Source organism: Heterocephalus glaber, unplaced genomic scaffold (genome assembly GCF_053883595.1).
Source record: "Heterocephalus glaber isolate CG9 unplaced genomic scaffold, H.glaber_assembly_v1.0 deba00000818, whole genome shotgun sequence".
Taxonomy (NCBI): domain Eukaryota; kingdom Metazoa; phylum Chordata; class Mammalia; order Rodentia; family Bathyergidae; genus Heterocephalus; species Heterocephalus glaber.
This window is the reverse complement of record NW_028258164.1, coordinates 5,044,826-5,069,742: the sequence shown is the minus strand read 5'-3', so window position 1 is coordinate 5,069,742 and position 24,917 is coordinate 5,044,826. Positions and strand designations below refer to the sequence as shown.

Genomic DNA, 24,917 nt, shown 5'->3' with positions numbered 1-24,917 from the left:
TCCATCATGTTCCTCAGATCCTCTATTGTTTTATCTGTGTCCTCTCTAGATTTATAAATCATATCTTACACCATGAGCAAAATCTTTGCTGTTATCTGAGTAATTATTTCTGATTTCATTTTTCCCAGATCCTCTTTTGTTGCCAGTTCAGAGAGTCCAGGTGGTTGAGTATCAGAGTGTTCCATCTCGTTTCCCTTTGGGGTTGCTGTAGGTGATCTGGAAGTCTGTTTTTGAGGCTTGTTTATGTGTCTTCTCATTTCCACGGGGGGCGGGGTGCTTCTGGTGCCCACGTGGCTCACCCTCTCTGCCCTAGGAGCCTGGGACAGAGGCAGGGAGCTTCCTTCTGTATACCTTATTTACTTGGTTAAATCTGCTTATAAATATCCCAACTCAAGGAACATGCAAACATTTCTCATGAGTTTATCATTCATTCTAACAGCATGTGCTATCAAGAAATGTTTCTAGTTTGCCCCAAACATTTTTTAGTTTTCTTCAGTTCTCATCATTATTTATTTAACAAGCCATATTAAATGATTTCTTTACTTCTCATTATCTACATTCACTAAACTCTCAAAATAACCATGTTTTTGCTTATTTAATTGTTTTTAATTCTATTATGGCAGATCTACCCAAATTAAAAATTCCTCTAAATAATCTCACAATACTTTAGAATCCAAGAAAGAGGATTCTCTTAAGAGACCCTGCAGTCATATTTTAATCAAAAGGTCAAAGAAAATATTATAGCTGTGGTGAAATAAAAAATATTATTTTACCCCAGCCTAAAACTATGATATGAAGCTCTGTTTAATATCCTTCAAGGATGAAATAAGCAGACCTAGGAAGGTTTTCCTGAAAAAAAAAAGATCAAAAAAAAAAAAAAACCCACAAAAGAATAGATCAGAGAACTGCCATGAAATAAAAAATTTTATTAAGTTTCACAACTGAGTCTGAAAGAACATACCATTAGAGTTTTACCTTTGAATGGCAATGTTGAGCAATCTCTTTTAAACATTTTGATAAGATCCCCAATTCACAAACTTATCAGAGTGTCTTCTGAAGCTAGCTGCCCTGTCCTTCTGCTTTCCCCTGCCAGCCTTGTACACGAGATCTTTCAGTTTCAGAAAATTGTATTTCCAGTCTTGTCTCCTAGTACTTCGCACACAACTGCCACACTTCTCCATTCACTGGCTACAAATTATGTCTGGCATAATTTGTTTTTATATCTTTGGCCTATTCTGCCCCTGCAGTCATTAAGTCTCCTCTGACTCTTCCAACAAGCACCATTTCTCCTTTCTCAGCAATTTTATACACTTGTTCTTTATATTAAGTACTCGGCACTTTCAGACATGCTTATGTGACTGTTACTATCCCAAAGATACAAACTCCTTGAGGAGAAGTAACATAACTTTTTCATATCATAGCAATACCACCTAATAGGCTATTTGATCATCTGAAATTGTAACATTTTACATGCTGGAATATAGGTTCATAGAACTTAGAATATGATCAGATGATATTTTTTCCTTTCCCTTCTTAGAAAGGAAAAAATATGAGAAAAGGAAAAGATGGAAAGAAAATCATTGTAAATAGGGAGGGGTGGAGGGGTTGAAGGGAGGGCGAGGGAATGGGGAAAAAATAAGAACCAAGATATATCATGTACAGGTACAAATTCCCAATAATGAATGTGATCATACTGTATACCTAAAATGTACCACCAATAAACCTAATGAATTAAAACAAAGAATATGACTAGATGAAAATATAAATACAGTCATACCTTGGTTCAAGAACACTTCTGTTTGCAAACAATTCAGTTCTCAAACAAAATTGTTCAATAAAATTTTGCCTCCATTCGCAAACTCCACATCAGGTGACAAACACAACCACAGCCACCTTCCCCACAGGAACATGAACACAGCCATCCTCCCCTAAATCATAAAACAGCCAAGTGTGGTGGTGCATGCCTGTAGTCCCAGCACCTGGGAGGTTGAGGCAGGAGAATCACCACAAGTTCAAGACCACCCTGGGCTACATAGTGAGTTCAAGGACAGCCTGAATTACACAAGTGAGACCCTGTCTCAAAAAAACCACCAGAACTGTAAAACAAATTAAGTTCGTGATCTAACGAACCACTGTAGAACCAAGAAAGATTTAGATACATTTATACATACTTAATAGATGTCAAAAACAATTAGTGGTATTTAGAGAAATTCTTAACACAAAAAATATTTTTAAAAATAAAGTGATGCATGTACTTTGAGATAAACACAATACATTAAGTATTTGCATTTGTTCCCATTCCTTCCTGAAACACTAATATAACAATAAAGAAAAGAAGACAGAAATAAGAGTGCAAATGACAGTAGATGAGAGAGTTCAACATGATTTTGGAGACTGGGAAGTGGGTAGATGACTGGGTACTGACTTGGACCCTGTGGAATCCAAAGAGGTGCAAATAGCTCTAATTATCCCAATTGCCTTCAAGCTAGGGAGGCATCAGCTCCACCGCAAATCACAGGACCTGAGTGGTTGCAGTGAGATTCCATCCAGATTCCTCCAATTTGAAGCTGAACTTCTTGTACTTCACCTCTGTTAGAAGCCCAGCCTGTGGTCTGTGTAAAATAACCATCAGCCTCGCCCCTGGCTGCCCCTCCACAAGATCTCCCTTCCTACTGCAGGGCCTGCTGACTTCCTATTCTTCTGGTGGGTGGCACATTTCATCTGCACCACCCATATAGCACTTAATTACATACTTTCTGGTGTGGTTCTTAAGTAGTTTCTGGTGCTTGTTTTGGTGACCTATCTAGAATATAAAGGACTTTTAGTGAGGATAGTTTCTATTTTATCTCCCTAAATCCATGAGCCTGCTAGCACCTCCACTTCTCCCACTTTAAATCAGGGGAAAGTGAGGCCCAGAGTCACATGGCCAGTCCAGGAAAGGGCTGGGACTGAGGACCCGAGTCTCCTTGTGCAGCTCCTTACATCCCATGCACACTCTGCCTTAAGAATCTGTGGCCCTACAGCTTGGAATCACATTTCCCGCTTGATATTAATTTCCAGGATCTATGATAGGGACTTTTTGCTTTTGTTTTTGTTTTTTTTCTTTCTCCACAGAAATAATGTCACAGTCAATTATATAAAAGAGAAAGCATTTAACTACTTAGGGATATACTGATATACACAGTAATGACAACACAGTGACATTTTTCTGGCATTTATGATATCAGTGATTCCTTCTCCAACCTCAAATACATTTTAAAATGTTTACATTTATATTTTATTATTGTAATTCTGCAGTCATTATTCCACTAGACATAGAATGCAATCAATAATCACTGATCACATAAAGGCTTTCACATTTAAAAGACTGAAAGTTCTTCATTTTTCTGGTAAACTTTACCTATATTTTTCCTACTTGACCACTATAATTCTTTCATACATTTTTATAGTATTGTACCACATTGTCTCTGAGATAAAAAGAATGTTACCATTTAGTTTAATTAAACTTGCTAAACATCCAGAAAATTGCCAGACTCCTAGTAAACCATATCTATAATTTCTTCCTGCATTTCAATATCCCTAAAAAGGCCCAGCTGCAGAACTGAATAAGGGTCGGCCATTTCTCCATCACTAACCAAACAGGCCTACCTGTAGCAAGAAAGAAATACCTTAGACTTTATCTCAGACACCCATATTTTCTAAGTTATTCTTAAATGTTACCTTTGCTCTGAATACCAACAGCGATAACAGCTGATGTTTACTAGTTTCTTATGTGCTGGGTGGATGTATGTCTGTATTAGCATCCCATCAAATGCTGAGTAACATCCCAATAAATCAGATTCTATAATTACTCCTCATTTAAAGATAAGGAAAGCAAAGGTCACAGTGATAGCCATTTGCAAAAATAATATGGTCAGTTCCTGGGAAACAGTGATCTAGAACTCAGAGCTATCTGGATTCTCCATATGCTCCAAGACAGGAGTACTCCAGGCCTCATGAATTACTTCAAAGCCGCTGTTTCAGGGAGCTAAAAAAGTTTAGTCATGGGGTACCCATCCCCCAAACATCCTTGAAGAACAATAACCAGGATAAAATCCCACTCTCCCAGTAGACTTTTTTCTCTCATTTCTACTCATGTAAAAGCTTATCCTTCTCGGCCCACTTTCCTTCCCACTGTCCCCAGACTCTGTCTTCGGATCACACAGGGCATGAACAGAGCTGACAGCTGACTCTACCTTTGCAGTCTTGACTCTGGACTCTGAACTAGAAAAGTCACTGAGGCTGTAGATATGTAACAGTTGATATGACAACTGGATATGAGTTGAATCAATTTTTTTTTAGTCAGCCAAATTAAGAAAGATTCTAGTTTGTGGATTAGCTAATTATTCTATTAACCCAACTGGGCAAAATTACCCAGGAGAAAAAAAAAATTGTCTTTACATAGCAAATATTCTGAGATAATTTTATTGTATTTTCAAGAAACATGAGGCAGAAAAATTAGTGGTCAGCGTTAGTCTCCATGAGAGAAAGACAGGCAGTGGTTTGGATGACGTCACTGTTTTGTGCCGATAAAGGACAAGAATGAGACAGTGCAGAGCCCCCCATCTGTGTGCCCACAGTGACCTCATTTATTCCTGTGGCCTGCCGTATGTCAGCTGAATCCAGGTGTCCCATAAATACCTTTCCCTTCAAATCCCTAGACTATTTCTTAGCATAAAAGAATAACTTAAGACCAGCTGTAATGGGTGGAATCAGGTTGAACCTGTTTTGAACCCCTGCTGACATCTGTCTCTTCCACTTGGCCCTAAATGTCTCTTGTCATAGGTGAGATCAAAGAAGAGACTGCCTAAATTAAAAACAGAGCAGGGCTACTTTATAAACCAAGTAAAGAGAGAAGTAAAAACTATGCCTATTAAAATTCATACTTTGAAGGCAACTGAAACTACATAAGTGTTAGAGATATTCATCGGATGTTCAAAGATGTTTATCACTCTGATACTATATTAAGAGGCTGCAGTTTCCGTATCAATCAACTGATCTTTATAAACTTAATTGCTATGTGTACACAACACTGGCAAGAGTCATCAAGTTGGAGAACTTTGTGATGAGCTCACCAAGAAACACTAACAATTTAATTTATCTGAAATGCCAGGCACAGCTTTTGGACTCAGTGTGTAAGCAGGAATTATGTAGGGAAATGAGTCATCTTTAGAAATAACTTTTTTAAAGACATAATAGCCCCTTGACATTACTTTTCCCCACCCTGCAGCCATCCTACCTCAGTACACCACCACCCAACCCAACAGTGGACCTTAGGGTGTCCCACGGCCTCATGCATCAACAGCTTTAGTGTTTTCCTGGCTGACTGAACCCTCCTGGGATTAAAGGAAATGTTTGCCATTAACCATGTGGAATCAGGAAAGCTACATTCCAAATACTACACACTTACTCTGTAATCTTAGAAAAGTCACCTCTCCAACCCACCACATCCTCATCTGGAAAATGGGGACAATAATGCACAGAGGTACTATACACTGTATGTAGGCTCTACTCTCCATATGTGTGCCACACTAGCAGTATGAAAGCAGGAAGGCTTAATCTGTGGCAAATTAACTACTTTGGCCATCAGATAGCTCTCGATACCCCAACACAGCACCAGGGATAGAGTTGTTTTACTTTCAGCTGTGCACATTTAGCACAGGGTTGGCAAGCTTCTTCTGCAAAAGGGTAGATGTTAAATATTTTAGTCTTTGTGTGACAGATGTGATTGATAGATGCATTTAAGCTGAAAGAAATGGAAATGGTTTCTGCCCCTCCCCACCCTGTCCCCCAGTTTACAGTAATTAGAAAATGGCTGGAAAGCATAGAGAGAATAAACAGGGAGAAGAGAGTGTAGTGGCTATGCTGTCTGTCCACCCACCCTCTTCTTTTCTTCCCGGGAGGAATGAACATAAAAGGAAAGGAATTCCCACAAAGCCCAAGGGATCTAAAGTAGAACTTGACATTGTTGCCTGGCTGAAGTTTTTGAGCAGTCTTTTTACTGACCTTTGTGGGTACCACAGGCAGACAACAGAGATCTTGCAGTACCCAGAAAGCATGGGATGGCAGTAGTGCCCACAAGGTACACGGGGGAGACAGTCCAGCCACGTGCCCAGCAGGCGTGGGAAGCAGCTCAGAGAGGGGCCAGAGTCATCCAGCCAGGTCAGCCAGGGAGGTGGAGAGGAAGATGCAGCCTTTCTTGAGGGAGTGTGGGGCACCAGTAAGTGGGTGGGGGGTGCCGAGACAGCAGAGGTGCAGGGCATTCCTCAGATCCCACCAGAGAGCACCAAGGGCCCTCCTTTTCCTGTCACCTGGGCTGCAAGATGACCACAGGGTACATACCCAGATGGCTCTGTAAGCGTGGGACCCAGGCATTACCCAGGCCCTAGGCTTGGTTTAGTGCTGTGCTGGTGCTGTCTGAAATTCTTCATTATTTCTGAACAAGGAGATCCAAATTTCCATTTCGCACTGGGCCCTCTTAATTACGCATCCAGTCCCAGAGCAGGGAAGGCAAACTAAACCAGATAATGGAAGGCTCCCTGGTGCTACTACTACTGTCTCTCCCATCCCACCACTGACACCCCAGGATGCGGAGAGAGCTGGAAGGGAGGGAAAGACTGGCTGAAATGGGATTTTGATCTGGTCTAGGACTAAGCTATACATACTACATGTTACCAGGTAGTATTCGGTTACCAGGATATATCCAGGTGAAGTTCTGTCCATCCGCACGGATTGGAGAAAGGAATATAGGAAGGCTAAGCAAAGAGCAAAGCCGAAGTGAGTCACAAAGCAATCACATAGTAGTAGAGCTGTGCCTCTGAGCTGTATGGGCTTCTTTGCTTTGAAATATAATACTGGTTACAGCTTTGTAAACCCTAAAGTACTAGAGGATTTTCAGGCAATGTATGTCAAGGTTTCCTTAAATCTTATTCCTATTCTTCCTGCTCTGGCTTTTAAAAAGAGAAGCAAGAAATAAGACCCCTGGGCTCCAGAGGCAGTAGAGTCTCAGGACTTCGGCCCAGGACACTGAACAGCATCTCTCAGAGAGGCTGGTGAGCTTCCGGTGAGGAGATGGCACCAGGGTCCTGGCCCCAAAACTCTCACCTTGCTTTCTCGGCCCCGCCCACCTCTCTCCTCCAGGCACCTTTACTATGTTCCCATCTCTGCTCCTCTTCTGCTGTTCACTGAAATATAAAATTGAGACCCCGGTGATCTCACTCTACTTCAATATGGGCCCTCAGGCCCCAGACTCCCTCAGGTATGACCCTTGCTGACCCCACTGAACTCTTCCTGTTCCAGAATCTAGGATGCTATCAAGGAATTCAGTCGGTTAACTTTCAATCATACAGCAGCATCACTGCCCTAACCTTATACTTCTCAAAGACTTGGCTTATTAAACCTAGTGAGTCTTTGAAATTAAAACATAAGTAGCTGTTTACTAGGCTGGGTTAAAGGTTGGGCAAAGATGGTATTTTCTAACCATACCGCTAACCCATTCCCCTATGTAAAATATGCTCTTTGAGAATGAGGACAAGAAGAAATCTGGAGATGTGTGCTTTTCCCTCCTCTTCCCCCTCAGCACGGTTAACTCTCATATATCCTTTTCTCTGTGAAGCGCTGATTCCCTCTTGTGAGTCTCAGTCCAATATTTCTGTCTCAGAGAGCATGCAGAGCCCTGAGCTCATACCTCAAACACCTCTTGGCTCCTACACCTGATGTGGAGGGCCAGGTGCTCCAACTGCTGTGTGCATCAGAGTTGCTCAGATCTTTCCCACCCTAGAGTTTGCGGTCAGGCAGGGATGGGCAGGGCCTGAGAAACCATTTCTAACAAGTATTTATGCTAACATGGAGAAACAATGCTCTAGGACAAGTGGGACTCAGGTCCAGGAAATTGCAGAGAGACCCTTGAGTATGTACCTATTTCAGTCTGCACCTTACTTCCCACAACTAAACTGGAAATACTTCACTGGGCTGGATAAAAACAATTTTTAACTATAACTGTTTACATGAACTGATTACATGCCACATTGGCATTCGTTTTCCAGCATGGCCTACAAGTTAGATTTGTGGGTTACAAAATGATGCCCTACAAGCCATAACCTCTGTACAGAGGTAGTTTCTGTACGTGCATGAGTGTGTAATGAGACTATTAAAAATCAGATTTAACACACAATCTACATTTTTAGACTGGGCAGCACTGGACCCACAACCCCATGGAGCTTCACTTAGCTGGCATTGAGAAGTGACTTATGTGTGTGATGGAGCACTTACCAGCTTGCTCACCACAGGCCTTGCCACTGTCCACTGCCTGGAAGTGATGAGAACAAAACTCAGTTTTAGGTGTTTGTACAGTGTGTTTTGTTTTGTTTTGTTTTGTTTCCAGGACTGGGGATCGAACCCAAGGTCTTCCTACTGAACTACATCCCTAACTTGCTTATGTATGTATGTATGTATGTATGTATGTATGTATGTATTTATATTTTGAGACAGGGTTTTGTTAAGATGTTGAGCTGTCCAGGCTGAGCTTGACTTTATCATCCTCCTACCTTAGCCTCCCTGAGTGCTGGGATGACAGGTATGTACCACCACTCCTGGTTCCATGTTTTTCTCAGAATAGAGAAATCTTTCTCTGTTCCTAAGAGGAAAAAAGAAAACTGCACCAAGGCAGTTTCACATTTCAAGAAAAAACAAAAGGAGAGAATATTTAGTTCATAGGGTTTTAATCCACAACTGCTCCACCAGCTTCACCTGTATGTGACCCACCTGTGCTCTGTAACCCTGGGAGTCTACATCCACCAGAACCTACCTGGATGGGAAGGCAAAATTCATGGGGAGGATGGGCTTGGAGGTGGCAGGAACAGGCTGTGTGGGGGGCAGTCAAAGAACCTGCTAGAAAGGAGGTGTCCACAGGTGCAAAGCTGCAGGCTGCCCATAAGCCTGATCACTCTGCAAGAGCAGAAGGTGTGTGGTGCACTGAAGGGAGTGGCCCAGAAGCCCTCCATGAGCAGGCTCAAGGGCTCAGCTCCCTGCAGAGGAATCAAAACAGTAAACAATAAAGTAAATAAACAATCAAACAGTAAACAATAAAGGTGTACGTGGAAACTCACACCAGGGCAAGCAGAAACGTGCAAGGTCAAATAGCTCTAGATTAGGACCAAGGCACAAGCTGTAAGAACCAAGTGTTTCTGTGGGGTGGGGGTGGGGGACTCCAGTTAACCCATCTCTGGGGTGGGAGGAGTGGGCTCCATTCAGGCCCAGGGATGAGCAGGAGCAAAGGCCCCTGGCTACCCAGGACCCATGGTGGGGGGAGCTAAACAGGAGGGCCAAGTGCAGCAAAACAATAAGCTCATGTTACACACAAGCTATGTTAACTTAGTCAAGTTGTACACTGTAAGGCCATAGTTTGAGTTCACATTTTCAGCCTTGTTTGTCCCTCCCAGGACGCCATTGCCCTTTCCTATCAGGAAAGGAAATAGTGAGTCTGAGCAGTGGCCATGGTAACCAAACACTGGGCTCAGGGGCAGAGAGAACTCCAGGAATGTTCTATGGCTACACATCTAGAAAGTACAAAATACAGGTTATTTTTAATTTTGGATATGCTTCTATAATTTTAACATCTAAAAATTAAGATGTACTTAAATAGTAAAGTCTGTTTCTCGTGTAGCCATGAGAAAAAATACTTTCCCAGTAATTCAATACTACCTTGTTGTTTTGTTGACATTTTATTTTCATCAGCTGCCATTCAAGCCAACAAAAATCCCCAAAGTGAGCATTTTCCAAATTTGCCACCAGGGAGGGTACCCCTTTTCCTTCTTCCCCTTGTTTCCGTCTACCTCTGTCCTTAGTATACTAGCATGACTCACCAGCCACAGGACACAAACTGAGAATTGCTTTTCCAGGAGTGCCATGGTATTTGCCTTAGACCATCCATATTCTCCTTCCTAATGACACTTGCGGCCAAGGACAAAGATTTGTCAGGCAGATGACAGACAAGACTGAGGCATGCACAGCCAGCTCTCCTGGGCAGAGTCAGCCTGAACTGTTTGACTCCTGAGCCAACTGAGGTGGTGGGCCTGGTACCCTCTGTTCTCTGTGTCTCTGTTCTAAGGTCAAGTGCCCAACAGCTGATAGGAATATAAGAAATATAAAAGAGGAAAAAAATCACAACCTCAACAATGAGAGGAATGCTTTCAAAAAAATCCTCTTGCATGACCATATGCAAAACTTATTGACATATGTAGATTGTGTAAAAATAGAATTTTTCTCTTAACAATTGTGAATAGCAGAATTTTGCTTCAACCTAAGTCCTGGCCAGGACTACAGATTTAGGAGTTTCCTGCTTCTCTGTATATTTCCCTTTGAATATAAACTAATTATACACTGAGTTGGGGAGATTGTTTTGATTTTATCAGCACACTCCCATTGTTTTCATTAGTTTTGTCACCTGTGTATTTGTAAGTACCAAACACCACTCATGAGTGGATCAATGAAAAGGAAAATTTAGAATAAACTTTTCTTAGTCACTTTAAAATTTAGTGCTCAACTCTGAAGACAGAATTGATGTTACTATTATATGTGCCATTATTTTCAGGATGTACTTTATTATTTATGATCATTGTACATTCATTGAGTGATTTCAAAGTGCCAAGTGTTGGTGAAAAAGAAGGAAAAAGAGAAAGGGGAAAGAGAAGGAGAAGGAGGAGGAGAAGAAAGAGAAGGAGAGGAAGAAGGAGAAGAGGAGGGGAAGGGGATAAATGAGGAGGAGGAAAGTAGGTAGTTATGTCACTGTGTATCTCACCATCTAGTGACATTGTTCCAATTGAGAAGGTAACTCAGGGAGGGAGCTGGAAGATGTAGTGAGAGGTTTTGCTGATGCCAGACAATTGATGGAATGAATTATTTCAGTCACCACTAAGAGAGGCCAAGTGGCTCCCACATCCTCAACTCCCTGCTCCTACTTTTCCATGCAGATGTAATCAGAGAAATTTTCCTGACTTTAGTTCATTGTTTTAAAAATGAGTTTACGTTCCTGTCACAAAGGCAATTCCACACAAATGTTATGGAGCACCTTCCCCTTGCAAGGCAGTGTGGATCTTCGCCACCACAGTTCAGGGAGAGTGAAATTTTAACGTGATCTATCAAAAGTCGAAAGAATGCTCTGTGTTCTAGCTGTTTTCAAAGAATAGAATTATATCACATATATGGTGGCAATTCAGAGGCCTCTAGAGCTTAGCACACTTGTCTCCAGAGGAGGATTCAAGTCATTAGAGGTTCTTCACATTTTATTTGTTTTGGAAAATGAATGAATTTATTGTTGGGATTTAGTAGAGTCATGTCTGATTCAACACCAGATTCCACATTTTTGTGCCTCTGCTGTTTCACAGAATGAGAACTTAAAATAAGGTCCCTGGAATAGCGTAACCCAAAGTAAATGTGGCCTCAAAAACTCTACTCAAAGACTTCACACAGCAAGTTCTAGAAATCTTTGAGGGGGGAAAACAGCCAACTGTGCTCCCAAATGTAGTGCTGATGCAGCTACCAAGAGACTTTCCTACATTTCCCTGTCCCTTCCGCCAAGTGGCCTCTCTTGTTTTAACTGAAGCTTCCAAGATGCTATCAAGGCACCAACAAAGGGAATTTCCAGAAGATACAGCAGCTTCTGGGTTCAGCCTATAGTGCTCTTGAACTTTTCATACATCAAAGGCAACACTGGGGCCAGGGTTGAAGCTCAGAAGCCACAGAAATGGTAAGAGTTACAGAAGTAACTGCTGAAAAAACTCCTAGCGTGACTGCGGAGGTCTCAAAGTCAGGAAATGGAGCAGCTCCCAAGTGTCTGCTGGGCATAGGAGACCTAGTGAGAATAAGCTGGTAGAAAATTGGAACAAGAGATCATCAATGGTCTTAAAGCTGCATTTGTTTAGAAAATACACTTTCATCATATCATTTACTTGGTAGAGCTTTAAAGGGTTGCTCAGGACTATTCTGGGACTAAGAAAGTCTTATGTCATTTGATGATGACACAGGTGGAGCAAACTCATCCTCCTATTTCATTCTGTGTTGTCACCTTGTATTGTCAGAAGTGCAAGCCACTGGCAGAAATTCTCTAGGTAGAGTTTCAGAAGGCAAAGGGCAGTAATTCAACAGTAAGCCAGCTCCCCAGAAAAAGAAAAGAAAAACCTTGATGAAAGCTTGGAAACAGCCCAAGTGTCCATCAACTGGAAACTGGATAAAGAAGATGTAGTTTCTTTATAAAATGGAGTACTGCTCAGCCATAAAGAATGAGAAACTAGAGACGTTTATAGCTAAATGGATACATACTGAGGCCATATTCTTAAGTGAAATAAATAAGAGACATGTGTAAATACTGAATAGTTTCTCTAGTGTGAGAAAATGAGAGTGTAAATAAGGATTAAAAGGATTAATAACTAATAATTGATACTTTGAAATAGGAAAAGGTCCAAAGGGGTAGGGGTGGTGGGAGGAGATGGGTAAAGGAAAGAATGGAAAGGAAAAATTATGAGAAAAGAAAAAAAAATGGAAACAAAGTATGTAAATAGGGAAGGGTGGAGGGATGAAGGGCTCACAGGTAATGGGGAAAAATAAGAACCAAGATACATCATGTACAGGTACAAGCACCCAATGATAAATGTAAATGTATTGTATACCTAAAATGTACCAATAAAAGAATTTAAGAAAAAAAAAAGAAAAGAAAAGCCTTGATGGGTTTTATTTGCAGATTTCCATAGTGTGTGTACCCATCAACGTGACTTCATGGAGAACAGAAGGGATGAGCACAGTCACCACAGAGAGGGCCCACGTGGCTCCCCTGTCCTCAGCTCCCTGCTCTGACTTTCCCATGCAAACGGAATCATATTGGAGAAATTCTCCTGCACTCCTAAGTATTACGAAGACAGTGCATGGAAAGACAGACCGCAGGTCAACCTGGCATCCTTGCTGAAACTTTCACTCAATGCTCTACCCCCTGGGCAAGGGAAAGCGCACTCTGATGGGCCTTTGCAGTCCCACCAGTCGGCTGCTTCAGAGTGACAGAGAAAAGCATGCAGAAGGACAGGGAAATCAGAAGGAAATATTGTTTTTTCAGTATATGACAACAAGCTAGGGAAAAATAAGTGAGTATGTATGGACAAACTTAAAACGAATGGCCTCTGTTAAGAGAGCAGAGCTGAAGTCAGTGTTTTCCTTTTGCTTTTCTTAATTTCATTAGCAGTAAAGCACGGGTACTGGCTCTCTTGCCCTCCCTGACTCCTCATGTCTGCAGCCCTCTGGCCAGAGGCACCTCGTGGGAAAGCCTGGGCCTTTGGTGTTTCGCTGATGTATGGATACATTTCTCCCTGCTCATGCCAGGGAATGGCCTCAAACACGGTCCAAAGAAAGTATGTCAGAGATGTGTGCAAATAAATGGTGACCTTGAACACTCCCGCCACATCTCAGAGGAGGAAGCCAAGGGGGCTCACTGGTCAGATTTCTCATGGTTTGTGGAGAACACATTTGATCCAGGGAAGTACTGTTGTCAAAACAAAGGATTAGTCATCGGTAATGCTGGCAAGGGGACTATCTGGGCATTCCACAGAAGTTAACTTACTACTTGCTTTTCCTCTGTTTCTATATCTAAGGAGGAAAACCATGAACTGTTGTCTATTTCAAATGGCAAGCTATGAAGTTTCATTCATTAATTTGTTAAAAAGAAAAATGTAGCAATCGTCCCTGTGTGTCATGGCTGTCATAACCACGTTGCACTGTGACATTCCTGCCATCTCTGCTACACGCCATTATTGTGGCACAGTGGCAAGTGAAAGACAATGTTACAAATTCCAGAACATGCTTCTTCCAGCTGGGCTTATTTGCATGCCTTTTAGTGGATCCTTTGGGGCAGGGCAAAGCTTCATCATAGGATGTGCATAAATAGTAGAGGTATAAAAGGTATAGTACTATGTTTTTGTCCTTCACTGGACTATGGTATAAATTCACATCTGGACTTCATACTTCAAGGCAAGCCTATTCAACAGCAACTCATGAGTATATTCAGCTTGGAAAGTTTGGTATTCTTTTTTACCCTCCTTTATTTTGCAAGGATCTGATTAGAAAGCTTAAAATAAATTTAACTCAAGTATAAAAATGGAAACAAGTTACAGTTATTTTTGTCTGCATATTACAGCTTTGCTGTACCTTACCAGTTCTTTCATCCTTCAAGATCAGAAACTGCTTGAGGGCAAAAACTGTCTAACTCACTTTTGTAACTCCTATAACAATTAGCACAGGACGTAAACACAGTGCACAAGCAATACATCTTTGTGTAAATTTGAATTGGGCTAAGGAAAACTAAAAAGGCAAGGCATGGGAAAATACAATGGACATATTGTACTTGATCTCCTAGAAAAGGTGACCCTATTTCTGGCTGAAATAGATCGAAGAATGTAAACTATGTGGTCTGATTTCTCAACAGTGCTCAGAATCATAATGCCCCCACTAGAATGGACCTAGGAGAAGCTCTTGGCTCTTCAATAGGATGATGGAGAATTTTTGAGATTTCCCAGAAATTGCAGAAAAGTCAGGAAAGTCACAAGGTGACTACAAGGTTAATAACTAGCATAGGCTGCTGACCAGTTTATCTGCCAATCTCACATTCTCCCTAGGTAGCTTCTACTGAATGTCCCTGAAGCTCTGAATTCTCCTCTGCGTGGCAACACAGAGGTCCTACATGAGGACAACCCGGCCCTGTACGCAGTTGACAGGAGGAAATCTAAGTTGCTGAAAGCTCTGAGAAAAGGAAAAGTGTGTAGTAACAAATATGATCAGGACTGGAAGGTGTAAACCCATGTTCTCTCTCTCTCTCTCTCTCTCTCTCTCTCTCTCAATACACAAAACAATAGTTTCAATATGCAAACACAAACAGAAGCCTTAAAACGATGAGGAAGGGCAGATACAGGACTAAAAAGTAAGCTGCTCTTAACACTATAGAATAAATGGAATATATTCACCCCTTGGAATGAGTCAAGCAGCTCAGGTTTGATAGGAGCTAAATAAATAAATGGATGATCCATTTATGTAGGATACTGAAAAGAATTCTGAAATATTGAGGCCAACGCTAGCCTTAAGTATAATGTTCTACAGAAAACTGCCTGAGAGGGAGTAAGGGCATGAGGAAAAGGGACATAAAAATGAAGTAAGATGTGTTGTGTACATGTGGCAAATACCCACAGAAAAAGCAATCATCATGTATTACAAGCATGTACTAATAAATTTTTTTTTTAACTACAAGGTAGAGTTTTAGAGACAAGGAAGCAGTTCAGGGGAGGAAGGAGAAAAAAGCAGAAAAGGGTAACAGGATTGAAAATGATCAAAATACATAATATATGGAGGAATATACCAAAACAAATCTCATTGTTCTATATTATTAATATGAATCAATATGAACGTGCAATATCCTAGGGCCTAGGGAAAACTTTAAAAGTTCATCAGGGGTTCAGGGTGAAGCTTAATGGTATACTGTACATTTGACAGGTGTGAGGCCCTGGGTCTGATCCCCAGCAATGCACTTAAAAGGAAAAAGATCACTGGGACTCCTGCTAAAGTAAAATTCTAGGTCATAGGGACCACACATTTGAATTAATGCATGGTAAGTTTTTCTTAACAGTGAAATACAAAGTAAGCCATTGCTAAGAAGTAACTCTCAATTTACAAAGGAAGACATAGCAGCAAATCTTTCCTATTGTGGTCCATAAGCCAGTTAATAAATATTTCTGGAACACCTAGTGCATTCAGAGTACTATGGTTATTCTACCTCATCTGAGTTAAAAGGAAAATACATGCATTTTTGTGTCTATAGTTTATTACTATGATGGCCTCTCTTTCTTGCCAACAGAGAAGTATCTTAGGAGTTTGGATTTAATAAAGTAATAATAATAATAATAGCATTGAGTAGATTGTATACACAAGATAAGGAAATAACTTTAGCATTTTAAAAAAAGAAATCTTGAAAATATATAATGGATTCTTTTGGTATCTTTTTATAAATCTAAAATTATTTCACAGTAACCTTCAAAATACATCGTGGCAAATATAAAAATGAAAAGCAAATTTGCACCCAAGATATGAGCTGATTTTTTTATATGCTTCTCCCTGAGTCAATTAAGTCCTAAGAACCCAGTAATTCAGGATTCCATCTATCTCCTCCAACCTTGATAGCAAATCAACTATGTTTACTGCCTTGGCTATGATAGTGCAGGAAGTGAAGGAGAAGTTGTAGGTGAGAATTTTCATTTGGATGAGCTTACTGAAGATACTAAACAACAGTTGTACTATAAAAGCCATGTACTTTGCAACAGAAAATGCTGTGACCTACCTACAAAGTGGAACAGCAGGTAAGATTGGCTTCTTATGATGAACAATCACATGACTGCATGAGACCAAATAGGTGAGGGCACTGGGGACCTCACCCCAATTTGTTACTCTGGCCTTTGCCTCGACTGACTTCTCCTTAGATATGGGTGTGATATGAGTGAAACTGCCTCCCTGCTTCAACTTCATTTCCTTCTCCTGCTTTCTCCAAACACATATTCACATACATCCATGCCAGAACACAGCCAGGGTCCTGAGCCAGAGATTCTGGGGAGCAGAGCTTCCTGAGCCTTCAACACCCCTGGTAATGGGTGCAGAACCAACCAGCTCTCACAGGTCCAGCCTTTCAACATTAGAGAGGAAACAAAAAAGAAAGGGAGAAAGCGTTAGGAGTTAACAGTACAATAACTCTACAATTTTGGTTCACAATGCAAAACTTGGAGTGAAAGTGGAAAACTTCTTCAATGCAAAAATGATTTTTGAACTTATTTCTCCAATGTCTAAGGCAAATGAAAAATGAAGAGTAGAGCAAAATTTTAGATTTTATTTTGCTCCTGAAATATCTGTTAAATGAAAAGGGAAAAAGTTAACCCATAGATTGTTTTTTTTAGAAATTGTATTCCCCCACTGGACTGTTAAAAAAAAAAACAAATGGACTATTTAAAGGTCTTTATAAAATCATTAAAGTAAAACAATAATCAGTAAGAAAATATAAATATTTATGCCAATGCATTAGTATCAATCCATTTTCAGTAGAATGTATCAAAGAAATAATATTTTTAAGTGCGTTCAAAAATCTACCAATTTTCTTTAATTTTTATGGAAAACAAATACATTGGTAACTTACAAAATAATAAGGGATGACTTAGCATAGCACTTGCATGTAGAAAGTGCTTAGCAAACAGTGTAATAACAATAAAGGCAAATTATGTTACATGACAGACATGATTGAACGATGGTCAATCCAATATGAGTCAAAATTAGCATGCTGAGTCTTCCAAATTCAACACTGGTCCCATTCATAAGTCAACTATTTGCCATCAACTTTCAGATACACTTTGCTCAGCTGATACTACAAAGGTGTGGGATTCCTAAAGGAGATGCAGCCAGTGAAAAGCAGTGCTCCTTGAGTGTCTCTGGTTCTCATATTCTCCACTTCTGGTTGAACCAGCTATTGACACTTGACTTTGGACAGCTTTGATTCTACTTATCATACTTGCTGGGTACACAGTCTACCACAGATTATTCTTGCTAAACAAACAACCACGTTAATGGAGAGCACATGCTGAGCTTACTTCTCCTCCAAAGGATCCCTCCTGGGACCCCAGGGGAGTTGCTGTCATTGGAGTCCCAGCCCTTTCAGGGTGTTCCAGAACCCTGTCACATATCACTCACTAGCTTGTTTCCTCAGCCACACCTTTCACCTGTTAATTACATGGCTTTATTAAGCGGACTTGCTCTGGTGTGTGACTGTCACAGATTTGTTCACATTCTAAATGATGTGTTTTAAAGTTAAATTTGACTTTTCACGTTCAAAGTACATATATTTGTAGAGAAAAAATGTGTACATTCTAACCCAACAATGCTATTTGCAACACAATTTCAGAAAATTAAAATAATTTGCCAACCTTCTGGAGTTTAATTGAGAGTTTTACATACAATGATGTCAATGTTACCAGTGTCGCCTCAACACTTGCAACTGATTAAAGAGAATCAGAGTAAGGGTGTTTTGCTGACTTGCCCTGCATCATACGGGAGGCTGAGACAGGATGTGAATGGAACTGCTGGAGATGAAGGGGAGATGCCTGTGCAGCCTGTTGTCCCCCTGCTTCTATCTCCTCCCCTCCTGCTCCTGTGTCACCCCTCTTCCCCCAGTGCAGACCCCACACACATCTGGCAGGGGTCTCGGAGCACTGTCTTTAACGCGGTGCTTTTGTGTCCATCCTCTGCTCCAAATTCTTAAGTCCTTTGCTGTTACCCAAATCACCTCCACAGTCATACACGGCCCAGACCCGTCAAGCTCTCACCTCCTACAGATCCCACTCTTCCCCTCTAAGAACCTAGTGCTCAACCCGTGCCCAACGGTGCCCCAAACACCCATGCCTTCTCGAGGCTTCTGGAGACTGCCTTTCTTCTTCCACTGTTCTCCCTACTCTTCCTGTACATCTCCACTCAAGCATGGCTTTCCCTGCCCCATCTCCTTAGGAAAATTCTCTGCTTCTTTCTTCGCTCTCCCTGGACATTGTTCACATAGAAATGTGGCAGCTGTCACGCTTATTTGCCTATGTGTGCACTTGTAGAACACAGGAACCATGTTCTTAAATTCTTTTGCTCCTAGTACCCAGTACAGTGCCTAGCACACTGTAGGCAACTGAGTATTTTTTAAATATTGAATAAATGGGCCCACTGATTTCCTACATGCTATATATTTGTATCTTCCATTCTGCAAAGTTGTAACATTATTCCTGCCACCACTATAAACTAATTAACAATACATTTTTTTGTTTTGGGTACCGGGGATCGAACTCTGGTCCTTGCGCTTGTGAGGCAGGCGGCAGAACCACTGAGCTAAATCCCCGGCCCCGATACATTTTTACACATTTTTTCTTTTCAATACATTTTTTCTTTGTTTACTCCTTGGGACAGCCCATCTGTTTGTATTTGATTTCTACTAGCAACAAACTATCTGGATCCCATCAATTTCATGAGATTATTATTTTGCTGAATCCCACAATTTCAAAATATTCTAGTATATTTGTTATAAAACTTAGAGTGACCATACAACAGACCATTTTGAAAACTGATTTATAAATATATAATCAGACATCAGATTACAGAGATAAAAGTTACAATTTTTTAGTTTTAATTACCCAATTTTCAAAAATCACAAAATTTTCATTTTTTATTTTCTAAAATTATTGATATAGTTATATTCTTATGAGTACAAATCCCTCCCTTGTTCTATTCACTATTCAGATCCTCCTCGTCACAGCTAAAGGCATGTACTCTGCTAACCACCATGGAGAGGTAGTGTCTGCAGCTGCAGTCATTACAAAATATGACAAAATTTTATACTAAACGAGGTGAAGCCCAAATTTTCTACAGTGTTGTAACTGTGTTTCTTACCAACCAAGTGCTGCGGACGTAGCCACAGCCCATCCTAGTGAAATCTCCCTCTTGCATATTTGGCCCAAAACCCAATGAGCTAACTGCATGGCCCAGTCATTCACAGAGACTGCAGCTTGTACAATGGCAGCTCCCCATTAATGCACTCCACACCTCCGTGGTTTCACATTCATGGTGGCTTCTTTTGCGGTAAACATTTGGTTTACCGGGGGAACACACCCTTTGACTTTCACTTGGACAAATCTGAAAGCTCAACGAAACTAGAACTGCCAACTTTTGCATAGTTTCTTCCCATAACCATCAATCTCTCCCTGGCAATAAAAGGACACTAAACCTTGCTTTGCCCCAGTGTCACCTGGGAAGATGATGAATCTTTTGCTGCACTGGAGCCAAAGGTGACGTCCTGCAAAGGTAAACTGGTGCACAACGTTCTACCACTTCTATAATTCGGGGAGTCAGTCTTCATGCCCAACCTGGCACATTTCTTGGACTGGCTAATTGGGCCAGTTGCTTCTAAAACTCTGGTGCCAAAAATCTGCCCAGTTATTTAAAATACCTTTACTTTGGCTTTTAAATATTCAATATTCATTTCCTTGGTTAACACTGGTGTCACATAAACTGAAGTCACCAAACCTCAGGAGGAGACCATTACCCCAAAAATGTAGCATGTTATTCAGAGGAGGTTTTTAGTCAAGACCAAAAGAGAAATTGCTATGGCACAACGTTGGTAAGAAGAAGCCTATAAATTTGAGTGTTTTCAGAGTCTATACACATTTTCAGCTAAAACAAGGTCTAAATGGAGCTAGGAGAAAAGGTAGAAAATGGCTATAAACATTTTTTAAAATATCTTTTCTAGATTTCCTTTAAAGAATTATTTTCTTTTCCTTTGAGAAACACTAGTAATAAAGTTTAAAACTGAATTCTCCAAAAATCAGTTACAACATACATTTGTCTTCTTCCTTGGTTTTTCATTGGCAAGGAAGGATTCTCAATGAAAACTGTACCTCACCACACATGTTAACTTGAGCCAAGAGCCGATTTTTCAAATCCCAGAGGAACTTTGGATGATGTCAGGGTCACCTAAGGAAACTGTGTGGTGGGGGCTTGAGATTCTAATGGCAGTTTGAAGAGTAGAGAAGATCAGTGCTCTCTCTAAGTAGGTTTTTAGATATGACATTTACTTTCAGAGCTGAAAATGTTTTAAATATTCACAGGATAGAATGAAAAATGGCATCTATTTGTCATCTATTTGTCTAGGGAATAAAGAGCAAATTCTGAAAGCTAATAATGAAGATTAGAAGGCGCAGAAGTTATTTTTGCATTTCAGATGCACCATGTTTTGATAAAGGAAACTTTGTAAAGATTATTATTTTTTTAAGTGTGGTCCACTGGCTCTGCAGAGTCCTCTCAGCTGAATGTCTCAAATGAAGCTATATGCAGCAAGTCATCGTCTTAGACAAAAACTGTTTAAAAACCTACACAGGGCTGGGGATTTAACTCAGTGGTTCCGGCACCTGCTTCACAAGCGCAAGGTTCCGAGTTCGATCCCCGGTGCCAAAAAAACCCCAAAAAACAAAAACAAAACCTACACACACCTACATGCCCTCCAAATGCAAGTCAGGCCTCTTTTCCTATTCTTTAAAGACTGAGCTCTTGAAATCAAAGGAGGTGTCAATATGGAAGACAGAAATTCCTTAGGATTCTTCATGGGCATTTTTCAAATAGAAAAAAATTTTAAATTATAGTATCAAACTATTCCTACAGAGAAAGACTCTCTGCAAATAGTGTAATACCTTCCACATATAGGAGGGAGAAAGTCCATGTACTTCTGCCTCAAAGATAGTATATCAGACACTAAATAAGTTTGAAATTTCTGTTTGTATTTGAACTTTCAAATTAATGAAATTTACATTAACCTGGCTGGTAAATCTACTGCATGAATTTTGTTTCCCCCTAGCTCACTAAATTATGTTGCAGCCTTTGGCTGCTGAGCCTGAATATATTCTCAGGATCCTTAATCTGTCACTCAAGCCGCCTCTACTTACAGATCAGAGGTCCTATTCACAAGAATATCTGTTTGTTTCTGCTCCCTATTCTTCTGAAGTGAGACACGATTGTGTGTTACTACTATATAAATGAGAGAGCAAATAAATCCACTTAAAATAAATGCCCAGGACTGGGAGCTCAGCTGAGTGTAGAGTACGTGCTTCACATATGAAAGCCCATGTTTAATCCCCAGCACTAATAAATAAATAAATAATGCTAAGTAGTCTGACTAAACACAAAGTTGATCAAAGAACAAGAGTAGAACAGTGCATAAAATAAATTGGAAAAGTACCAATGCTTATTTGATTGCTGTGGCAATAATTCTGAGATATTTACTCCCAGTTTACATCTAATTTAATCTCTAAAGTTATGAGTGTTTATGACCCCCTCAAAAATAATGAATGAAATTTGAAATTTTACTCAGAATAATACAATAGCCATTTTAAACTATTATTATTCTAGGTTAAAATGCACATATTTCTGTGTACTAAGTTGATATATCTGATTTTTGTAAAAGAAAATTTATCAGTGGGCTTAATGAACTAACACAGAATATTTCTAGAATAATTCTTAAAGTCAAGAATTAGTTGATATAAGTAATATAATTAATTTTTATCATTTTGGAGGTGATATAAGTTCAAATGGCAGTGGACACTTGCTCCATGTTGGGGCATCAGGGATGAAGTGTGTGGCAGGGAGAGGTGGTCACAGATTCCAGGACAATTTTGCAAACTCCAGCCATGTGTGCAGGCTCAGGAAGTGCTTGGAAATGCTGATCTGAATAAACATTACAAACAAAATCCAAAGGCAAGCTACAAAGTGGAGCAGTTTCTCATTTGTAAGTACTATGTACTGATAAACATTGACAAACTGATGATTAATCATTAATCTAATAATAAAAATATCAATAATTATACTATATATTTGGTCTTATAAATTGATATAAAGCACTAATGTAGAAAAATAGGCAAAGGATATCAATAGGTGACTCACAAAGAAGATAAATTTCTACTCTAACATGAAAATATATGTGTAATCTCATCCATATAAAAAAGTGAATTTAGGGGCTGGAGATTTAGCTCAGTGGTTACGCTGCCTGCTGCGCAAGCACAAGGACCTGAGTTCAATCCCCAGTACCAAAAAAAAAAAAAGTGAATTTAGAAAAATCAGTGAAATTTCCAGTAAATTATCATTAACAATGTGTTACAAAAGTAAAGGCTGGAAAGGGTATGGTGAGAGAAGCACCGTATCACAATTCATAGAAATGTCAATTAGTATGAGGTATTTCATAAAAGAAATTCCTTCTTTTCTTTCTGCAAAAAAAACTATACACACAGTCTTAAAATTTTGGATCAAATAATCAGATCTCCTGGGACTTTATCCTTCAGATGTAATAAGAAATGTAATGAGAAATTTATTGACAAGGAATTTTACTAAATTCTTAATTACAGGTTTGGATTCCAAATTCTACCACCTTGGAAACAATTCAGATGACCAAAATGAAGGGATCATTACATAAGTTACTCATTTATTGGAAATTTGCACAGGACATAAAAATCAGATATAAAACTACCTTTAATATAATGCTACTTTTGTTAATATAATATCTAAGTTATTGGAAAAGTAAAGATTTGGAAAATAAACTATTCAGCAGTTACTTATGGGCAGTGAAAGTGTGTATAAGTTTTTCCTTATCTTTTTAATTTTTTTCCCAAATAGTCTATAGTGAACATGTATTACTCTTGCATTAAACTTTATTTTTAAAAGGTAAGATATGACACCATTCCATATGAAAGTGTCATATTTTTATAAGAGGAAGATGCAGAAGAATAAAAGCACTGGTGAATTAAACCCTGGAAAATGTTATGTACTGTAAAATGTACCCTATAATTCCCAAAAAGGCAAGCGGTGCTGATGTCTTAACCACCACATTCAGGCCAAGCCTAGTCCACACCCAGATGGTCATATGGAATGACCTTGTGCAGAGTTTTCAGGGGCTGTCGTCTCTCTTTCTTTTGTCCTCTGCCCTTTGATTTGCTTCAGTCATAGCCATCTTCTTACCCAAAAGCCCATATCTTCTATGAAGTATATCTCCAGTTCACTACAAGCTGTATCACCCCAGGAATCTGAAGCATGTATTGTCTGTAACTCTCATTTGGCACTTAAATTATTTTGTGTTATTTTGGGGTTTTTTTGCATTGATATTTTGATGCCCCAACTGAAGTTCTGAACTCCACTAAAGAAAGAGATCATGCTGAAAATTCTTTGTACCCCTATTCAGTCACTCTAAGAAATATGTACTGAGCACATAGTGTGTGCTAGCCACTGTTTGAGATATATAGGGAAATATAGGTAAAAATTTTAAAAGAAAGAAAAATAAATCCATGTCATTGATGGCTTAAAGTCTAGTAGCAGAGCCTGATATTTGGTGGTATGTCATATGTGATGCAAATCCACAATAAATTATGACAGTGATGGTGACAGTAGTGAAGACAGAAACAATGACAAACCCTGTACTAGCTTCTGCTGCGGCCATAACAAATTATCATAAGTTTCATGGCTTAAAACAACATCCACTTTTTATCTCACAACCTCCGTAGGTCAGAAGTTCGGGAGCAGTGTGGGTCTGTTGGCCTTTGCATTCAGAGTTTCACAGGATGAACTCCAGGTGTCCAGGTCTGTGCTCCTTGTTGGGACAGGATCAGCACCCAGCCTCCTTCAGGTTGTCAGCAGAAGTCAGGTGCTTGTAGTTGTAAGACGGAGATCCCTGTGCTTTGCTGAGTGTCTGCCAGAGGCTCTTCCCTCCTGGAAGCCTCCCTGGATGCTCATCCATGACCCTACATCTCAACACCAGCAACAGGGCACTCTGACTTCTTTTCCCACCTCTCCATTGCCTTGAGATCAGGAAATTCTCTGCTTTTAAGGATGCACTGGGTTAGATCGGACCCACCTAGATGATGCAGAAGAATCTTCTCATTTTAGGTTCATAACCTTAATCACATCGGCAAAGTCTATTATGTCATGTGATATAACACATTCTCTAGAGCCAGGGATGCAAGTGTAGGTATCTTTGGGGAGCCATTCTATCTACCATGAGCAGTAATAAAAAAAATAAAAAAGAACAACTGTTTGGAATGCCCCTAACTAAAGTTTTGGACTCAACTCAAGAAGTTCAATTGGATTCCAGGAAGCTCAATGTCTTGTCTTACAAAGAAACACAGACAAGGTGCTATGCAAATTGTGAAGCAAACAGATTTTTAAAGGTGGTACTACTACTACTCTCAATTTCAAATCCAAACATTTCTATATCAGGCCTGCTTCTCGATGATCAGATCTGGAACACTCTG

General features: G+C 40.0%; 1 protein-coding gene across 8 annotated transcripts in view; it reads right to left on the bottom strand.

The window, feature by feature from the left end:
- Filip1 (filamin A interacting protein 1) overlaps window positions 1–24,917 on the bottom strand; it is a 357,204-nt gene that overhangs the window by 148,788 nt on the left and 183,499 nt on the right. Inside the window, exon 3 of one of the 8 annotated variants that reach the window (XM_087207570.1) lies at window positions 16,403–16,741. The exons of the other annotated variants lie outside the window; for them this stretch is intronic. The gene's annotated coding sequence lies outside the window, so the exon portion shown is untranslated. The remainder of the gene's footprint in view (window positions 1–16,402; window positions 16,742–24,917) is intronic. 8 annotated transcript variants of the gene reach the window in all.